Source organism: Ascaphus truei, chromosome 2 (assembly GCF_040206685.1).
Source record: "Ascaphus truei isolate aAscTru1 chromosome 2, aAscTru1.hap1, whole genome shotgun sequence".
NCBI lineage: Eukaryota > Metazoa > Chordata > Amphibia > Anura > Ascaphidae > Ascaphus > Ascaphus truei.
Genome location: NC_134484.1, coordinates 8,467,966 through 8,486,568, shown reverse-complemented (window position 1 = coordinate 8,486,568; position 18,603 = coordinate 8,467,966). Strand labels below are relative to the sequence as shown.

Below are 18,603 nucleotides of genomic sequence, written 5' to 3'. Positions count from 1 at the left end.
ATATATATATATATATATATATATATATATATATATATATATATATATATATATATATATATATATTAGTGTTAGTATACTGTACATACATTTTTTTATGGCGCTATTCACTGGAGAGTTTAAGTCCTTTGCTACCCCAAGATTGCCTTGTTATGTAACAATGTTAATGACTAAATGAATGTCTTTTAGTGAGAAGATAGTTTGCCAAACATCATAACCAAATAGTTTGGAGATTTTTTTTTTTATCGTGGAAATGTTAAAAAAATAATAATCATTTGAATAGTTATACTTTTATAAATAAATGATAAATAATAATACTTTTCCTTTAAATGTTTTGTGTGTCTATATATATATATATATATATATTATAACATTTAAAGGAAAAGTATTATTATTTATCATTTATTTATAAAAGTATAACTATTCAAATGATTATTATTTTTTTAACATTTCCACGATAAAAAAAAAAATCTCCAAACTATTTGGTTATGATGTTTGGCAAACTATCTTCTCACTAAAAGACATTCATTTAGTCATTAACATTGTTACATAACAAGGCAATCTTGGGGTAGCAAAGGACTTAAACTCTCCAGTGAATAGCGCCATAAAAAAATGTATGTACAGTATACTAACACTAATCACAGCCTACCCAACACTAATTAACAATTACCTACATCAAGTAAAGCTATTTAAATACTTCCTAGAGCTACTTTGAATAAATTACTCCCTGAGGCCGATTACCCAAACATTCCCATTGTTCCACGGGTTTAACTCCGTGAGTACCAGGGGGATTAGCCCTTTGAGTGCTAGCAGGACCCTAATCCAAGTCATTTGATATTCTCTAAGGTGGTGTCACAGGAGGTAAGACGTATAAAGAGACGCTGCGTATCATCACTTGTCGGGGTAATGAAATGCTGCATGTTCGTTGTCGGAAGGTCCCAAAGCAGGATGTGTAGCAAGGGGTGTAACACAGAGCGACACTTATCTCCAGCAATACACACCAGTGAGATATGGACTCTGTATAACTAATAATTATTTTAATACTAATAATTGTTTTTTATTGTATATTGTATTGTATTGTATTGTATGTCTTTATAGAGCTGCATATAGAGTTTTGCAGGCTCAATGAGTTTCTGCCCCGTAGAGCTTACTATCTAATTCAGAGGTGGCCAATTCCAGTCCTCAAAGGCCACCAACAGGCCAGGTATTATGGATATCCCTGCTTCAGCACAGATGGCTCAATCAGTGGCTCAGTTTTTGACTGAGCCACCTGTGTTGAAATAGGATTATCCCCAATACCTGGCCTGTTGGTGGCCCTTGAGGACTGGAATTGGCCCACCCCAATCTAATTGTTGGTGCCTGAGGCACAGGGAGATAAAGTGACTGACCCAAGGTCACATGGAGCTGACACCGGGAATTTAACCAGGCTCCCCGGCTAACACTCAGGGCCATTATTTTCAGAGATATAATGCTTCCTTTTACATTTGCCGCAGATCTGTTAGGAGCGAGGAGAGATGACACAAGCCCGGGCTGTAGGCACTGACTATCTCCTCCCCAGTCCCTTCTGTCCTCAAACCGCTCACTGACCCAAGCAAAGCAATATTTGACACAGGGAGGTTGATATATTTTCTCATTATATACTCTTACAGACTCTGTAGTTATTGGTGTAAACACGGACATACTCACCTACTATAGCTGTGTCTGATTTAGCGCACCCATTTCCCTATATCCCCTATCCTCTTGTTTACAAAGCAATATTTGAAGCTAAGTTTGTCGATACATTGACACAAATGTAGAAACAAAATGACACAATTTGCACTTGATGGGTATCCACCAATAATCTTGTCCTAGAAAAGTGAACTACAGATGTTATCGCTAGTCTGCTGGGAGATATTTTGATTTCAGGACTGTATTGAGGCACTTTGTGTGTGGATGCAAAAAGAGAAGGAATACGTCCTATAAACACTGAAATGTGCATTTATTTTGCTTTTTAATGGGTAATTCCAAAAGTCTTGGAAAAAAAAAAAATCTGGTGAGCCACCGCTTTGCTGAACATTTGTGGTTGAGGAGAAATGGAGACCTGTCCATCCGCTTAGCTGAACATCTGTGGTAGAGGAGAAACGTAGACCTGTCCATCCACTTAGCTGAACATCTGTGGTAGAGGAGAAACGTAGACCTGTCCATCCGCTTAGCTGAACATCTGTGGTAGAGGAGAAACATAGAGCTGTCCATCCGCTTAGCTGAACATCTGTGGTAGAGGAGAAACGTAGTGCTGTCCATCCGCTTAGCTGAACAACTGTGGTAGAGGAGAAATGGAGACCTGTCCATCCGCTAGCTGAACATCTGTGGTAGAGGAGAAGTGGAGACCTGTCCATTCGCTTAGCTGAACATCTGTGGTAGAGGAGAAACGTAGTGCTGTCCATCCGCTTAGCTGAACATCTTTGGTAGAGGAGAAACGTAGAGCTGTCCATCCACTTAGCTGAACATCTGTGGTAGAGGAGAAACGTAGAGCTGTCCATCCGCTTAGCTGAACATCTATGGTAGAGGAGAAACGTAGTGCTGTCCATCCGCTTAGCTGAATATCTGTGGTAGAGGAGAAACATAGAGCTGTCCATCCGCTTAGCTGAACATCTGTGGTAGGACAAACGGAGAGCTGTCCATTCGCTTAGCTGAACATCTGTCGTAGAGGAGAAACGTAGAGCTGTCCATCTTCAGCCAATGTTTCCCACTGTTCAGAGACAATGTGTTTGTCTTCAATGGGCCCTCGTGCTGCATTAGAGCTGAAAAACTAGGTTAGTGGTAATGTCAATGCCTTCAGCCTGGGTAAACCTTGTGACCTTGGGCAAGTCAACAGTTCTTTGGGATGGGTACTCGGTATTCCTGAAGATTCTGTGCACAGATCTGCGTACACTGCCAGCGCGATGCAAGAAAAATATTATTTTTATTGTTAACACTGGACATATCTGGTACCCATAACTCACATATTGCCATAACTTTTACTAAATATGATGTGACCACACTTGGGGTATCTATGTGTTCTCCAATAGAGAAGCCAGTGTGTCATACTAGCTGTTGAGGTATCTGCGAGACTTTGGGCAATGTATACCAAGTGCTTAGTCATAAGGCACCTTATGGCATGTCAACTGAAAGGGCCATATGGTGCCTTACAGTTCAGCATCTCTTAGGGAACATGGCCTTATGTCTCTGTCTTGAATTCCTAAAACAAGTTATTTCTTTAAACTGACATGATCTTGGGTTGGAGTTCCAGAACATGACGTGTGGAGACATGTCCAATTGGTGGCCATTGGGATGGTCGATGACTGTATTACTGTAACAGCCATATTTACTAAGCCAAATACATATATCCGTAGGGTTTTGTCATAACGGTGACTATGTATATTGACAGAATAAATACTGTGATTGTAATGCTTCGCTAGTAACATAAGGGAAAAGGAAAAACCCCTCTGTGTGGAAAGCTTATCATTCCCTCTACATGAATAGGTGGTCTCTGGACCCAAATTCTGGGAATATATGTTGGTATACGATATATATATATAAATATGCCAGAACCTATGGTCATCTAGATTTTGGAGTGCAGTTCTGTAGGGCTCTAGTGACCCCTGGTGGTCATTTGTTCAAGTGTATACAAGTGATTGTTTTCCCTATGCACCAAGTCTCAGCATTTTGTATTATTAGATGAGCGGTTTGTTACTATGTTTATGTGAGAAGTTAAATAGCATCTGGACCTCGGTACCATGTATGACCTGGCACAAAGTCCATTATAAGTCCCAGATAGGCAAGAGTTAAAATCATTGGGAACATACATACAGAGGACTGAGAACAAGTGCAGAACAGAATGAGGGAGCATGAGAAGGTCAATCCTTATTGTCTTTCTTAGCATCAGTCACTCCTAGGCTTTAAAAGAGTCTCACTCCTATAAATCGTTCACTCCGAGTGGCAACTTCCCGATCCCCCACGTCCCCCTGGTTTAGGTTATTGGAGGGTGACATCTCTGGGAGGTACTCGACATGACCCTTTGGTCGCTTTGTGTAACCATTCCACAGCCCAAATGTGAACTAGAGCCTCATTCCTCCCCTCCCCCTCCCTCCCCCCCCCCCCGCTCTCACCCACTAACACATTTGGTAAGCAGTTTGCCACTTGACTTATTGAGACAGTAATGAGTTAGGTCCGTGGTTTTCATTCTGTGTCCCGTGGAACATTGGCATTCCACAAAAGGTTACCTGGTGCTCCCTGAGAGAAGTTTGGTGCACATTTTACTCTTCCACACCCAATACATTGGTGCCATCTTTTTAAATGCAAGAATCCCAAAAGGTTATTAACTCTTATAAAAATGCACACCGAGGGATCAGTTTGCATATGGCTTATATTTTTTTTTAAAAGTCCTCAGAAAGAACAGCATGACATAAAAACAACAACAACAACATATGTTACGTGTACAAATAAAGGGTGTATGCAGATCGGGGGACAGTGGATGGACATCTGGTGTGTACAGCAGGTAAGTGGATCCGAACCATGAACACTGGCAAACCAGGAATGGCAGGCATTCTTTTTCAATAGTGGCATAAGCCACTTCTCTGGGCAGCAACTTCCTCTGGGCAGCAACTCTTCCCCCACCTGGCTGAGTACAGCACTGGTACCATAGTCGGAGGCATCGGTCTGCACAAGAAAATGACTGATGTAATCTGGTGCTGCCAGAATGGGAACACTAGCCTGCTGTCTTCAGTGCCTGGAATGCTTCCCCACAGGCAGGAGACCAGGCTACCAGAACCGAGAGTCGTTTCTGAGTCAAGTCAGTCAGGGGTTTGGCAATGGCACTATACTGAGGAACAAACTTCCTATAGTAACCAGAGATGCCTAAGAAAGCCATGACCTGCTTCTTAGTTCTGGGCACTGGCCACTGCATGATGGCTTCTACCTTAGCCGGCTCTGGCTTGAGATGCCCTCCACCCCCTCTATGCCCCAGATACAGAATTCTACCATACCCACTAGACACTTGTTAGATTTAAGTGTCGGCCCTGCTTCCCTAATTCTCTTCAGCATCGCTGCTACATGAACAAAGTGAGTGTCCCAGGAATTACTGAACACAGCTACGTCATCCAGGTAGGCCCTTGCAAAACTCTGCATTCCTTCCAATAACCTATTGACCAGGCGTTGGAAGGTTGCCGGGGCATTCTTCACCCTGAATGGCATAACCAGAAATTCATATAAGCCACTCGGAGTAATGAATGCTGACTTCTCCTGGGTCAGAGGGATTTGCCAATACCCTTTAGACAAATTCATAGTAGTCAGATACTTTGCATCCGCAAGCTCATCTAATAGCTCATCCATTTGGGGCATGGGATAAGCATCTGACTGTCTAAGCATTGAGCTGCCGGTAGTCCACACAGAACCGAGTGGTTCCGTCCTTCTTGGGCACGAGGACTACCGGAGAAGCCCAAGGACTCTGAGACAGGACAGACCATCCTAGGGCGAGCGTCTCTTCTACCTCCCTCTCTATACTCCACCTCACCTCTGCTGACACCCGATAGGCATGCTTATGCAGAGGTCTCTGCTCCCCGGTGTGGACTGGGTGATCAGTGATGTGTCCTGTCTGGCATATCTGTGAACAGGACCCTATGCTGCTTTAGCATAGATCGTGCTTGCTCCCGCTGTGGTGCTCTGAGCTGAGACCCTATCTCTACCGTCTCCACTGTGCCCCCTTGCCTAGCTTCCCCTAGGAGGTCGGGCAGAGCTTGGCTCGCAGGGTACTCCATCGGTGTTCTACAGATAGCCAATCACTGATGCCACACTCCGAAAATACTCCTTCAACATATTAATGTGATAAGTCCTATGTCTTCCTGTCTTTCCATCTAACTGTGCCACATAGTTGCACTCGTTCATCCTCCTGAGTACCGTATACGGACCAGACCAGGCAGCCAGTTTGTTCTGCGAGTGGGCTTCAGAACAAGGACTTGCTGCCCAGGCATGAACTCTGCTATGGGCATGTTGGTCATACCAAGTCTTCTGCTTGGTGTGAGCCTCCCTGAGATTAGGCTGTGCCAACCCCATAGCATTTCTAACCGGTCTCTGAGATCTACTACATACTTCAGCACAAAAGCATCAGTAGTAGCTCCCCTTCCCATCCCTCACAGAATAGGTCAAGCGGTCCCCGGACCCTGCGACCATATAACAGCTCGAAGGGAGAGAACTCGGTAGATTCTTGTGGTACCTCTCGGTATATAAACAGCAAGTGCTGCATGTGAATCTCCCAGTATTTTCAAATGGAATGACTCTGTCTGGCTTACCTGCCTTGTCTCTGCAGAGACCCCTGGAGCTGTTGGTCCAAAATGCAGGGGGACAGCGAGATCCTTGGTGGGCAGGGGTACCAAAGTCTCCCCTGCCTGGACAAGTGCCCTGCTCTTGCTTCTGGTGACGAATGCAACCGGATCAGCCTCCTCCGCAAATGAGCAGCTGAGGTGCCCTAGGTCGTTGCCGAGTAGAACCTCAGTATCCAACCCAGGCAAAACACCCAGATCTCTCATGCCTCGACCGGTGCCCCAGTCAAGGAACATCCGGGCAACCTGGATTGACCTAGGTCCCCCATCTGGCATGGTGACCTGCATCCCTGTGCCTGGGAGCAGATCCTCTGGATTGACCATATGAGGTCTCAGAGTAACAGTGGCACCGGAGTCAAGCAAGCTGGCTGCTTGGCGAGTTCCGATGGTCACTGGCTGCAAATGCTTCCTCCTCACATCGTTGGATTGCAACCCGACAGTTGCAATCTGTGGCCTCTCTGCCGCTGCTGCTGTGCCACTCGCTGAAGGTGTAGCATCCTCCATCTGAGTCTGCTGCTGGACATTATGGACGGCTGCCCGCTGATCCTCAATGTGTTCCAGTCGCATGGCAGCTGTAGTGCGTTGCCCCTGATGGGGTTTGTTGGTCCGGTGCCTCTCCGGACAATCTGGCTTGATGTGCCCAGTCCGATTAGACTGGTAGCACCGCTTCTCGTGCCTAAACTCTGCAGTCTTGGGTGTGCTCCCCTCTGCAGCTGCTTTCGGCTTCCAGTGTGGAGTGCCGTGGTGTGCCCAAGCCGGAGGGGCTACATTCTGAGCGGGCATGGCTGGTGAAATATTCATATGCCAGGCTGGCCGGATCCCGGCAAGTGGCTGGCTTTCGGTCAAAGACCCAGTCCCTCACCTCTGACAGCTGCAGAAACTGCTTCTTAAACATTAAGTCCATTAAGCTGAGGTACTTGGTGGCACATTATCCCTCCACCCACTGAGTACCATGCTGGATAAGACGGGAAGCAAAAAGCATGTGTGTTTCCCGGCTGGTCTTGTCCTCAGACCTGAACTTTCCACGGTATGCCTCTGGAATTAGGGCATACTGGCACAGAAATAAAGCCTTTACATGCCGGTAGTAGTTTCTGTCCAATGACGGTATCCCCTGGAAGGTCTGCAGGGTGATCCTCGTCAATAGCGTCGACTACCGCAAAACCCAGGAGACAATGATCCTCAAAGACTTTAAGGAAACCATCAATGTTATCCTTGCCATCTACAAACCTACTGAGGCTGTAGTGCGACACCTTTGGCAGGGGAGGTTGGTCAGGGTTCTGGCGGTGTCTTGTGGGCTGCACACCTTGGGAAGCTGCAATCAACTGCAACCTCTGCTCGAAGGTGATCTCCTCTCCCCAAGTGGCAAGGAGGGAGGTAAGTCATGCAGCAGGGAGACTGGTAGCAATTGGGGCTACTACGGCTGCACTCCCTTGGTCAAGTTCACCCTCTGGTTCCTCTTCTTCCCCGTTCTCCTCCTCCCTCTTCTGCCTTCACTTCCACCAGGACTGGAACATCCTCCGGTACCATGGCTGGAATTTTTGCCCCTGCATCAGCAGGTGAAGCTATGCCCGCTTCATGTCACTCAAGATCCTCCTCCAGCATAGTCTTTGCCCGACCGGTGGTCTGTAGTCCATATCCCTCCCACCGGGTTACAATTCGTGGATGGTCCCGGGTCCAAGAGCAACCTGACCGTCTATCCATCTTTGCCTGGTGGCACTAAACTTAAGTGACAGAGTGAACCTGCACTTTTCCTGCTTTGTGCAACGTGTGTAAGTCACTACTTGTTTTGAGAACTTGCAATCTACGAGATGCTCTTTATATTATAAGTCCCCACAGGATTTTATAACATAAAGCTCAATGATCCCACCTCTGCCACCAGTAAATAAGCCTGTCACGGGAGACCAGGCAATTTACACCTTTTTAACCGGAATCATTCATTGAGCAAAACAAAGTTATTAAATAAATTGTAGTTTATTCGCACAAATTCGCTTACACACAGTGGAATACAAAATACAGACAAAAAGACACACTTACTGGGGGTCTGGGGTCAGAAACTAGACTTTCCTAGGTGCAGGGAACTCTAAATAAGAGTTTTACCCTGACCGGGACTTAGCTCGGAATCTCCTGGTTCCCAAATCGGCGTGAAGTTCCACACGCCACCGCTCCCTTCTCTTTTGAGAACTTGGACTCTTTTTGACCTTGGGTTAGTACCAATCCTCTGGTACTAAAATCGGCATGAAATCCCATCCACATCCGCTACGTTTGATATTGAGAACTTGGCCACAGGCGGGCAGACTTTTCAGGCTTGACATCGAAGCCGGTTGCTCTGCTATTCACGCAAGAGCAACTTTGAAAAGCCGCCCGCGCTCTTACTACTGGAAGACTCGAATCTGATTGGCTCACACATTCTTTATAGTATTCTGAGCTTCATTCATGTAACGCAGCAGCCAATCATCGCATGGGAAAATTCCCAACAAACAACCAGAGCAAAGCCGTTATGGAAAACAGGGTCAGCAGGAAATATGAAATAGCCAGGAGACATGCACAAGCCTGGCACCTCACTCCCTGGCTATCTCAATGCCACCCACTTGGACAGGCTCCTCCAGGTCTGGCAGAGCAAGTGGCATCCTAGATGACTGCCATTGTTCTCCGGACCTGAGTACTCAGCCCTTCCCTGCTAACCAAATGCCTTTCTCACCTCTGGCATCCTCTGGTTTCTTTGAACTCCGATGTCCAGCAGACTTACTGGCGCCTATGGGTTAGCCTGGGCAGCCTGACTGGACATGGGTTCCGAGTGTAAAATCACATTACAATACATACATTACAGTATATTAAAGTATATTTTCCTACCCTCGGGTATACTGTATGTTCTATCATACTTCCAAGTTTCTGGGAATGAGGAAGAGTTCATCCCTGTGCCCCATTCACCTTTCTGGGCTATGCTGAAGCAGGGTACCCTAGTGGTGACACGTGCTTGCATTTTTAAGGGGCGATATTGCTGGGACAATGAGCCTACATTTATCCGGGAATCGGGCATGATTCCCGGGTACATTTTTAGGGGAACCGACAACTCCGGACCCCAACTACCTAGGCACATTCTGACAATCCCTGCTCGCTGGCACGCCCAGAAAGGGAAAAACACATCAAATACTTTCATTACGCAAAGTACATTGGAATCAAACAATGTAACTGGGCCCAAGAGCTAACTCTCTTGAACCCTTATACACAGATCAGGGGTAACAAAAAATGGGCTTAACCTTTATTTGAGAGCCTGATTACCCTTTACCGTCACAGGGACCCATTGTTCTCTCTCCTTTACCTCTTCCCTATCAGTCTGCACAGTCCCATTCTCTGCCGCTCTACACTATGGTCCAAGTTTACTAAGCAGTCTTCTGCCGTGAGACACCTTAGCGCTCATTGACATGAGTGGGCTGTGTGGAGTCTTCCAGCTCTGGAAGGAGATTGCTCAGTGCCAACCATCGCTTAACAACATTACAATAGGAGGTAAATAATGTACATTACAAACAATGAGAACAAAAGGCTAAAGGAGACCCTGCCCCGTACAGCTTACAATCTAAGTCTTATGTTGAGAAGCTTACAGACACATTAGGAGTAAAAAGTGCCTGATTAAGTGCAGACGGCGAGGCCACGTGCCTCTGGAGTTCGTGGTAGAGGCTAAAATGTTTAATTAGACGCTTCTTTTAAGAGGTGGATTGTCATTTGTGCTTTGAATGTGGAAAGTGAAGGCGCGTGACAAATGTTGGATGGATGAGCGTTCTATTGGTAGGGAGAGGTGTAGAGGCAAAAGGTGCAAAGATGAGACAACCTTAGGTAGAGCGTAAGACACGAATATGGGTGTCACAAGAGATCCGAGCGGAGATATATGGAGGTGCAGAGCAGTATAGAGCCTTATAAGTAAGGAGAAGAGCGCCGTACTAAGGGATTTATGTACCAAAACTACTGGCTCCAAAACTGGGGGAAATCCGTGCAAAATACAGCACCATATTTATCAAATAAAAGTAATTCATGTTTTTCCTTCCTAATTCACCCATTTTATCTTCTCCACTCATCCGTACGATGATTCTTCAAGCCTTTAATTACCCGAACCCAGGAGTGGCCAACTCCAATCCTCAAGGGCCAGTAAAAAAAGTCAGGTTTTAATGATATTCCTGCTTCAGCACAGTAGGCGTAATCAGTGGTTCAGTCAATGACCACTGTTGGTGGCCCCTGGGGACTGGCGTTGGCCACCCCTGCCCTAACCCTTCAACTTCTCACCATCCCTTTCATCTCTTTCCCACCACCCCCCTCTCGCACTTCACCAATCCTTTTAACTCTCTCCCTTCACCCTCTAGTGAAATGACTATAAACATTCAATTGATCTCTATTAATTCTGTAACATGGATGCCTCGCCCCGGAAAATGAATATCCCCCTAGAGGTCACTTCATTTTCTTTCCTTGCCCGGCTATTTAGATTGTAAGCTCCTTGGGGCACAAATTTTCTAAGGCTGGGGTTGTGCAAAACCATTGTGCACATTCACAATGCGGGTAAATTGTTGGGTATTTGTAACCGGTGACAACATTTACATTAAAAACGGAAATCACCATATCTCATTTTTTTTGTGATTGACGTAAAACGCCTCTGTTTTCATAAAATGTGTCAACATTTGAAAATGTTGTGAAAGTTCAGTAGGGTGAACATAGAAAAGAAGGTAAAGCCCATTCTCAGGATTTGTAACAATATTGAGCAAACATGGAAACAAAACACAGATTTTGACAGCAGATAGGAAGCACTTGTTCCCATTTTCCTATCTGCCGTAAAAACCTCAGACCCTACTCGATCCTTTGGGCTTTCTTTTGAATTTAGGATGTAGCGTTATATCTATCCCAAGTCGTTATGAATTCCCTTACTGTATAAGCCCCTACCTCCTCTGTTGGGAGGCGGTTCAACATATCCACCACCCTTTCTGCGAAAAAGCGCTTCCTCACATTTCCCCTTAAGCTAAGATTATAGTAGGCGCGCGCGTGATGGAGCGCATGGCGTCGTGCGTGCCTGTCACCCGGGCGAGGGGTGCACTGAGATTGAGGCTATTGGGGAGGCGTGGCGGATGCGTCACGAGGCTGGTTCACCCACAATGGCTGAACTGCTCATGTGCTGCAACGCGGCGGCCGACGCGTGAAAAAAAAAACAAAATCATTTGTCTTTTGCAAAATCTGCCGCGGTCGCTCTGCATCGCCCCCCAGCGCTCGCGCGCACTATGGCCGGCCCGTATCAGCTGCTGCACTTTGTTCGTGCAGCACGCGAATCGCACGCACCGCCGCGCTCACTATAATCGCGGCCTTAGCCTGCCACTCTCCAGCGTCAGAGAATCACCTCGTGTTCTTGCTCTCTCAGAAATATTCTTCACTCCTGCACTTTGTTGGAATCCTTTGATGTATTTAAAAATGTCAATCATACGCCCCTCCCCCGCCCCCCTTCTCTCCTCTAAACTGCACATATTAGGGGGTTGCAGATTTCTTAATAGATTCACATGATTGTTCCCACAGGGGATAAAGTTACCTGCACACGGTCTTTAAAAAGCAGAGACATTGACCTTCAAACCACATGAACACAACCCAAGGTCAAGAGGGCAAACACAGAATCATGCTTTTAATTCCCCTAATAATCGCTCCACACTGCCGCAGCAAGGGTTTAATAAAGAGGTGATCACGTTTGCCAGGTTGCACCTCTTGATGAGTAATACTAATAATAATAATAATTAGGGCTGGGAGATCCCTTCCCATGTTTTCTCTGCTTGTTACAATGTGACAAGATCCGCAGATAAGGGATTAACTCAGGCGTTTGCTTCTTGATATTTCCAATGCTTCAAAGTCTCCCCCCACGCTGACAGTCACGGGGATGTGACTGGGGACCAGCTAATGTGACACCTTCACAGCACATTAGCCACAAAAAGCCTTGTATAAAAACACCTCCCTGACCCCAGTGACAAGCGAACAGAAGGGATCCACCCCCAGCACAGAAGAACAAGCTAATTCCCTTTCCAAATGGTGTGTCGGATTAAGCCTATAATAAGACACTGCTGTTCTCTGGGAAATAGTGGAGGAGTGGGGAGAGGCTGCAGCAGCAGCTGCCACGTCTGAGCATTTGCTGTGTAAATGACGAGATTATAATGAGAATAATAATAAAAAAATTTAAAAAAAGAGATTTAACCGGCTTTCTCTGCGTGTAATCTGAGATTAAAAAAAGAATTAATTTGCGTCTGATCTTTGGGTGAAAATGTTTATACGGTTAAAGATTGTTCTGCTTCTATTCTGTCGTGGCGATTCTCCGGAGCGCTGTCCCCCTGCGGTCGCCATTCAGAATTAAGAGTTTGAAAGAGGCTCATTAAGCTAATAGCCGTATTCCCCAAGGTCAGGCGGACTTACTGCTGCAGAAGCGGGGACGGAGTGTCGGCGCATCCGACTGCGTCTCTGGTTTACTGGCTGGGGCTGGGGCTGGGGCTGGGCTGGTTAACAAGCAGAATGAGAAATTGTAGGGAAATATTTGGGGAGGACAGCAAAAAAAGGGGGGGGGGGTTTGTAGTCCTTCCTGTCTGCCTTTACTGTCAGACCCTGTTTATTTCTCTATTTAGAGCTCCATTTTGTTTATTCCAAACAATATATCGGTTTATAAAGCAGGGGTGCTCAACTCCAGCCCTTCAACAGGTCAGGTTTTCAGGATATCCCTGCTTCAGTACAGGTAGCTCAATCAGAGGCTTAGTCAAAGACTGAGCAACCTGTGCCGAAGCAGGGACTAATAGAGCCACCTGTGCTGAAGCAGTGATTTATTGAGCCACCTGTGCTGAAGCAGGAACTGACTGAGCCACCTGTGTTGTAGCAGGGACTGATTGAGCCACCTGTGCTGAAGCTGGGACTAATTGACTCACCTGTGCTGAAGTAGGGACTTATTGAGCAGCCTTTGCTGAAGCAGGAACTGATTGAAAACCTGACCTGCTGGGGAGGGGGGGGGGTGCTTGAGAACTGGAGATGAGTACCCCTGTAATAATGCATTCACTTCCACCCCCTCTGTTAGGAATCTGTCCCATGCATCTACTACCCTTTCAGTAAATAAGCCCTCACACTGTGAATGGGATTTATAAACATGTGATAAATCACTTTATTATGTTCTCACCGCCATAATACCCCCCCCACCCGCTCCCTGTGCTGCCCATACAGTGCAAAGCAGGAAGGACGTGTGCGAGATGAAATGTGCATTTATAGTCTCCATGCCTGAAAATAAATAACATGTTCTTATTAAAGGAGCGTTCCAAGCTTTTCATTTAAAGGGTCTTCAGAGCTGAACCCCAATAATGTCAGCACCGAGGACCCCTGATTCCTGAGACACTAACCTCCTTAGGAGCTGCCGGTGCTCCGTGATTCTTAAATCTCATGCAACACACTCGCCAATAGGAAGCCGCGATGGAGGAGGACGCGGCTTCCTATTGGTTCCTGCCGCGCGGGAGGTGTAGACCTCCATATTGTTCACCCCACGGGGGGTACTACCTGAGACATCGTCCCTGGTAAGTATCTCGGAAAGCGGGGGGTCCCTGGGGCCTCCGAGACCCCATGTGTTTTAGTCGGATTTGAAGTAGGTTCAGGCTGGTGAAGTGACCACTAGGCCACACACGCTCCCTCATGGAAGTGCCTGCTCAGAGAATGTACCCAGACTTCTCCCTGATGATGCTTTCGGGGTCCAGGACTACAGTTTCCTACCGGGGCTCCCTCCCCTCTATTTCCCTTCCCTTTTTCACTTCCACCCTCACATCCTCGCTGTCTATGTATTTCTCACCCCCCCCCCCCCAACTGTCTCTCACTCTTTCTCCCTGCTCTCACTCCCCCACCTATCTTATACTCCTCCCTCTCTTATACCCCCTCCCTCTCTTACTGTTACAGTTGCGTACATCTCTGTGTACTGTCCAGGAGACAGACCCATTACGTAGAGGTGGAGAGAAGAGACCGGCCCGTACCCGGGATCTGAATCCTGAAGAGTAGAGTCCGTGTCCGGAATCAGGGCAGGAGAAGGCAGGATAAACATGGTCACTATTCCGGGGTCAGGGCTGGAGAAGGCAGAGTAGTAGGTTCCGTGGTTGTCAACAATAGGCAAAGAGCAAGACAGGCAGGACAACGTTTCCAGCGGGGAACAAGGGTAGCAGAACCTAGCACAGACAAGGAGGAGTGGGGAATGAAGCCTTATAAAGGGAGCAGGCAGGTGCAGGCAATGATTCCAGACTGAGGCTGACTTCCTGCCTTGGCAACCGTGGTGGTGGGAGCAGACGTCCTGCCTCAACGGCCATGTTGGGAGTTCCCATATGGATCCAGAATAAGGCTGGCTTCTGGCCTTGGCGGCCATGTTGGTAGAGGCAGATGTCTTGCCTCGGCGGCCATGTTGGGACATCCTTATAGAATTCCCCCCACTAGACTCCGAATGCCCAGGAGCGGGTTTGGTAAGAAAACCCTTGTGGAAGTCCTTGACCAAGGCACAAGAGTGGAGATCAGAAGCCTTGACCCAACTCGTCTCCTCCGGACCATACCCCTTCCAGTTAATCCGGTACTGAAGGAATCCCTTAGAGATTCAAGAGTCCAAAATCTTCTGGACAAGATACTCCTCTTGACCATCCACGGAAACAGGAGTGGGATGGGGTAAAGTTCTGGAAAAACGATTCCGGATTATTTGTTTCAGTAAGGATACGTGAAAGGTGGAGAGGATCTTTAGTGATGCAGGAAGCTCCAGCAGGAAGGACACTTTGTTCACTCTCCGATAAATCCTGTAAGGACCGATAAAACATGCTCCCAATTTCATGGAGGGCTGATGTAATCGAATATTCCACGTCGAGAGCCAGACCTCACCACTGTGACGGTGAGGGGGTAACCAGGCCATCAATAAAGGTATTATGCCCGGCTGGTTACCTCTGAGCCATATTGGGTGATTTAGATTGTCAGCTCTTGAACCAAGTTGCGGAACATGAAATGTATATGATTGTATTGCAATAAAGAATGTATGTGGATTTTACCTTTCCAGGAGTGCTACCCAGTGGAGATTCTCAGGCTATGAGTTTCAGGGGGGGGGGGGGAAGGGTTGCGGTAAAAGTGTTGTCAGAATGTGTCTAGGTAGAAGGGATCCAGAGTTTCCCTGCTTCAGCACAAACCAGAAAAGTAAATGGGGGCATAGGGATATGTGTATCCCGAGTACAGTCAGGGGTCCCTAGGTTATTGGGGGTCCCCCAGTATATGCCCAGATCACCAGAACCAGGTATAGAGGTTCTGGAGTGCTTCAACCATAGATAAGGTTGCAAGGCTGATTTCATGTCTAAGTCCAAATGCCTATGTGTTTAGAAAAGTAACTCTGAAATTGAACTTAAGCGTTATTTCGTTCAACTTTTAAAACATTTTCTTATAGGAAGGTTTAGGAGCACTGAAGCTGAACGTGTGCGTCTTTTCAGTCAAACCTAGTAAACGAGGGACTTAAAAATATTTCACAATTTCTATTTTTTACATTGCGTATAATGATAAATGTTTATGCACTGTATATGAGCTGGGGATTTCCAAGTCCATGGTTCCGAGAGACCAGCTGGCTACCAAGTTGGTGCCACCAAGTCTGCTCAGGTCCCGGAGTTGAAAGCCACAGAGATTGCAAAGGTGTGAAAACCATTTGGGCGGAGGCGTTAGCTTCAAGTACCCTCGTCCTGGGCTGAATTGTAGTCATCGGACTACCATTTGCCCAGCCCAGACCTTGAGACGCCTAACTCCACAGGTGGCTTCTGACTAACAAGTAGCAGAGGTGCCCTGTTGGCGCGTGCCCCTGTCAGATTCCGAATCCATCCTTGCCAGGCTTCAGCAGACTGGGAAGTTTCTGATTGGCTGGTAGGAATTCTCCCATGTTCAGATTTGCTGGAGTATTTCATGAATGGGACTGAAATACTATAAGAAATCCAGCAGCCAATCCGGTGTTGAGATTCTCTAAGACTTTGAGCGCCAAGTCAGCAGCGGAAATTTTGAATCCGCCAAAAGATGCTCCAAGAGAAAGAGCAGCGAGCCGGCTTCAGAAATTTCAGGTTGAGAAATGTATCTAAGTCCCGACTTTTTCCGGCCAAGTTCTAAGAATTGAACGTAACAGTCGCGGTTGGGGATTAAAGCCGTTTTGAGTTCCAGGACGTTTGGGATTTACTCGCGGTAAAGTTATTTCAAGGCTTTGGAGCTTGTACAGCGGTGGCGTGTGGAATCCCATGCCGATTTGGGTTCAAGGACATCTCAGGCTAAGTCCCGGTCAACTACAAACTTTGTTATATGGACTGTTGTCACTAGGAAAGTCTAGTTTTTTCACCCAGACCACCAGTAAGTGTGTCTCTTCTCTTGTATATTGTAATCCACTGTGTGTACGTCTGTTTCAACTAAATAAATTACTATTTGTTTTACCTTCTTGTTTTTTTCAATGTTATGATCCCGGTTAAAAAGGTGTAAATGCCTGGTCTCCCGTGACAATCACCGACTTTATATTCGGGTGACGGACTCCTACGTTTGTCCGCGTTTCTTTTCTGTGCTTCTGCTTCTATGTGAAGGGTCGCTTGAATGTCCAGAGAACTTCTTAGAGAACAAGCAGCAATTGAAGAGTGAAGCAAAGGAGCACTGCTGACAGTAGTAATCCTGAAGCAAAAGATCCTGAAGGAAAAAATCACGGGCAAAACTCCAAAAGTAAAACTGAGGGTATTTATTTCATGAGCTCACAGGGACATGAACACAGCCTACACACCAACGCGTTTCATCCGTGGGACTTTATCAAGGTGTAATATGAAAAACATACCTTCTCACAGATATAGGCACCATTTCGCGCCAAAAATTCCGTAGGGACGCATTGCGCATGCGCGCCAGTGACGCATCGCATCACTGTGACACCGCCTCATGCCCAACCACTCACCTCGGCACATGAGGTGACGTCACTAGCATGCGCACGCATCCAACCTGGAACGCAAGCTTAAAATGCTCCCACCGGGCTAGAGGTGGAAAGAGTGATTTAAAACAAAACCAACTTTATTAACAAAGTAAAATTGACAAAACTAACAAAACTACGAAAAATTGTGCAATAGACATAAAAGCTAAACTAAAAAGACATAGAAAATGAATATAAGAAAAACCTGATGATAAATAAAATACATTAGATGCAAGAAGATATATTAAACAATCACACACACAAACAGGCTGTGATATAATAAATGCACATATAAATATCAAAAAAATGATTTTCATTATGTTTAAATGATAAATGTATAATAAGTATATGAAAAGGCGCACATACTCAGTGTGTGTGATTGTAGATAGGCATAGTTCATCTCTATGGAAAATAGTGAATACTAAATATACTATAAGATAAGCCAAATAACAACAATAATGTATATAACACTAAATGGGTTCCATATATAAAAGAAGTTAATGAGAACTATTGGCTGGAATATAGACATAGAATATATTAATGAATAGAATGATAACAACATTAATATGTCATAAACATAGTTGATATAATAAGTAAATAATTGATCAAAGTGCAGGACATCTGAAGCGGAGAGGCAGTCACTCCTCGTGGATGTTTACATTTTCATGCGCTTGTCCTACCTGCTTCTTGTAAGTAGGATTCCACAGGAGCCTGACGCAGGAGCTGTGGCAGTTCATGTTTTAAATTTTTTGTGTTTCATGTGCATTAAATTTCCCCTTTTTTAATCACTTGCTCTAACACTGTTTTTTCTCAATCCTAACCCTTGTATTTTAGCGATATATTACCATAACCGTATCACACTATGTTATTGTGTTTATTTATTCACATGTGCTAATTGACGGTTGGAATCCATTATCCCCTCTCTGGAGGCAGGCGCAGACTTTGGAAATCATATTCAGCCTTTACTATCACCATACGGTTGTATTCATTTATATTGTATAATTTATGTTATTGCATTATTTGTGTGTTAATCACCATTATTTGTGCAAGGGCGCCACTATTTTTTCTGTTTTTATTCTTTACACTAACTTAGGGTGGTTGGTTTGTAGTTGGCAGCCCCAAACACTGTTATATCTCTTTTTGAGTGTTTATATTAATCGCTCAATATTAGCATAGCGTTACAGATACACACTTTTTTTTTCTCTCATGATGAAGCACTCTGATGGTAGCTGTGAGGCGAATAGTCTCCTGAAGGATAGTCCCAGGCCCCAGCGGTCTGCCATCCAGAGTCACGGCGGTCACAGGAGA

General features: G+C 45.8%; 1 protein-coding gene across 1 annotated transcript in view; it reads right to left on the bottom strand.

Moving 5' to 3' along the window:
- LOC142475500 (fucolectin-6-like) overlaps positions 1-18,603 on the bottom strand; it is a 406,232-nt gene that overhangs the window by 78,467 nt on the left and 309,162 nt on the right. The window lies entirely within an intron of this gene.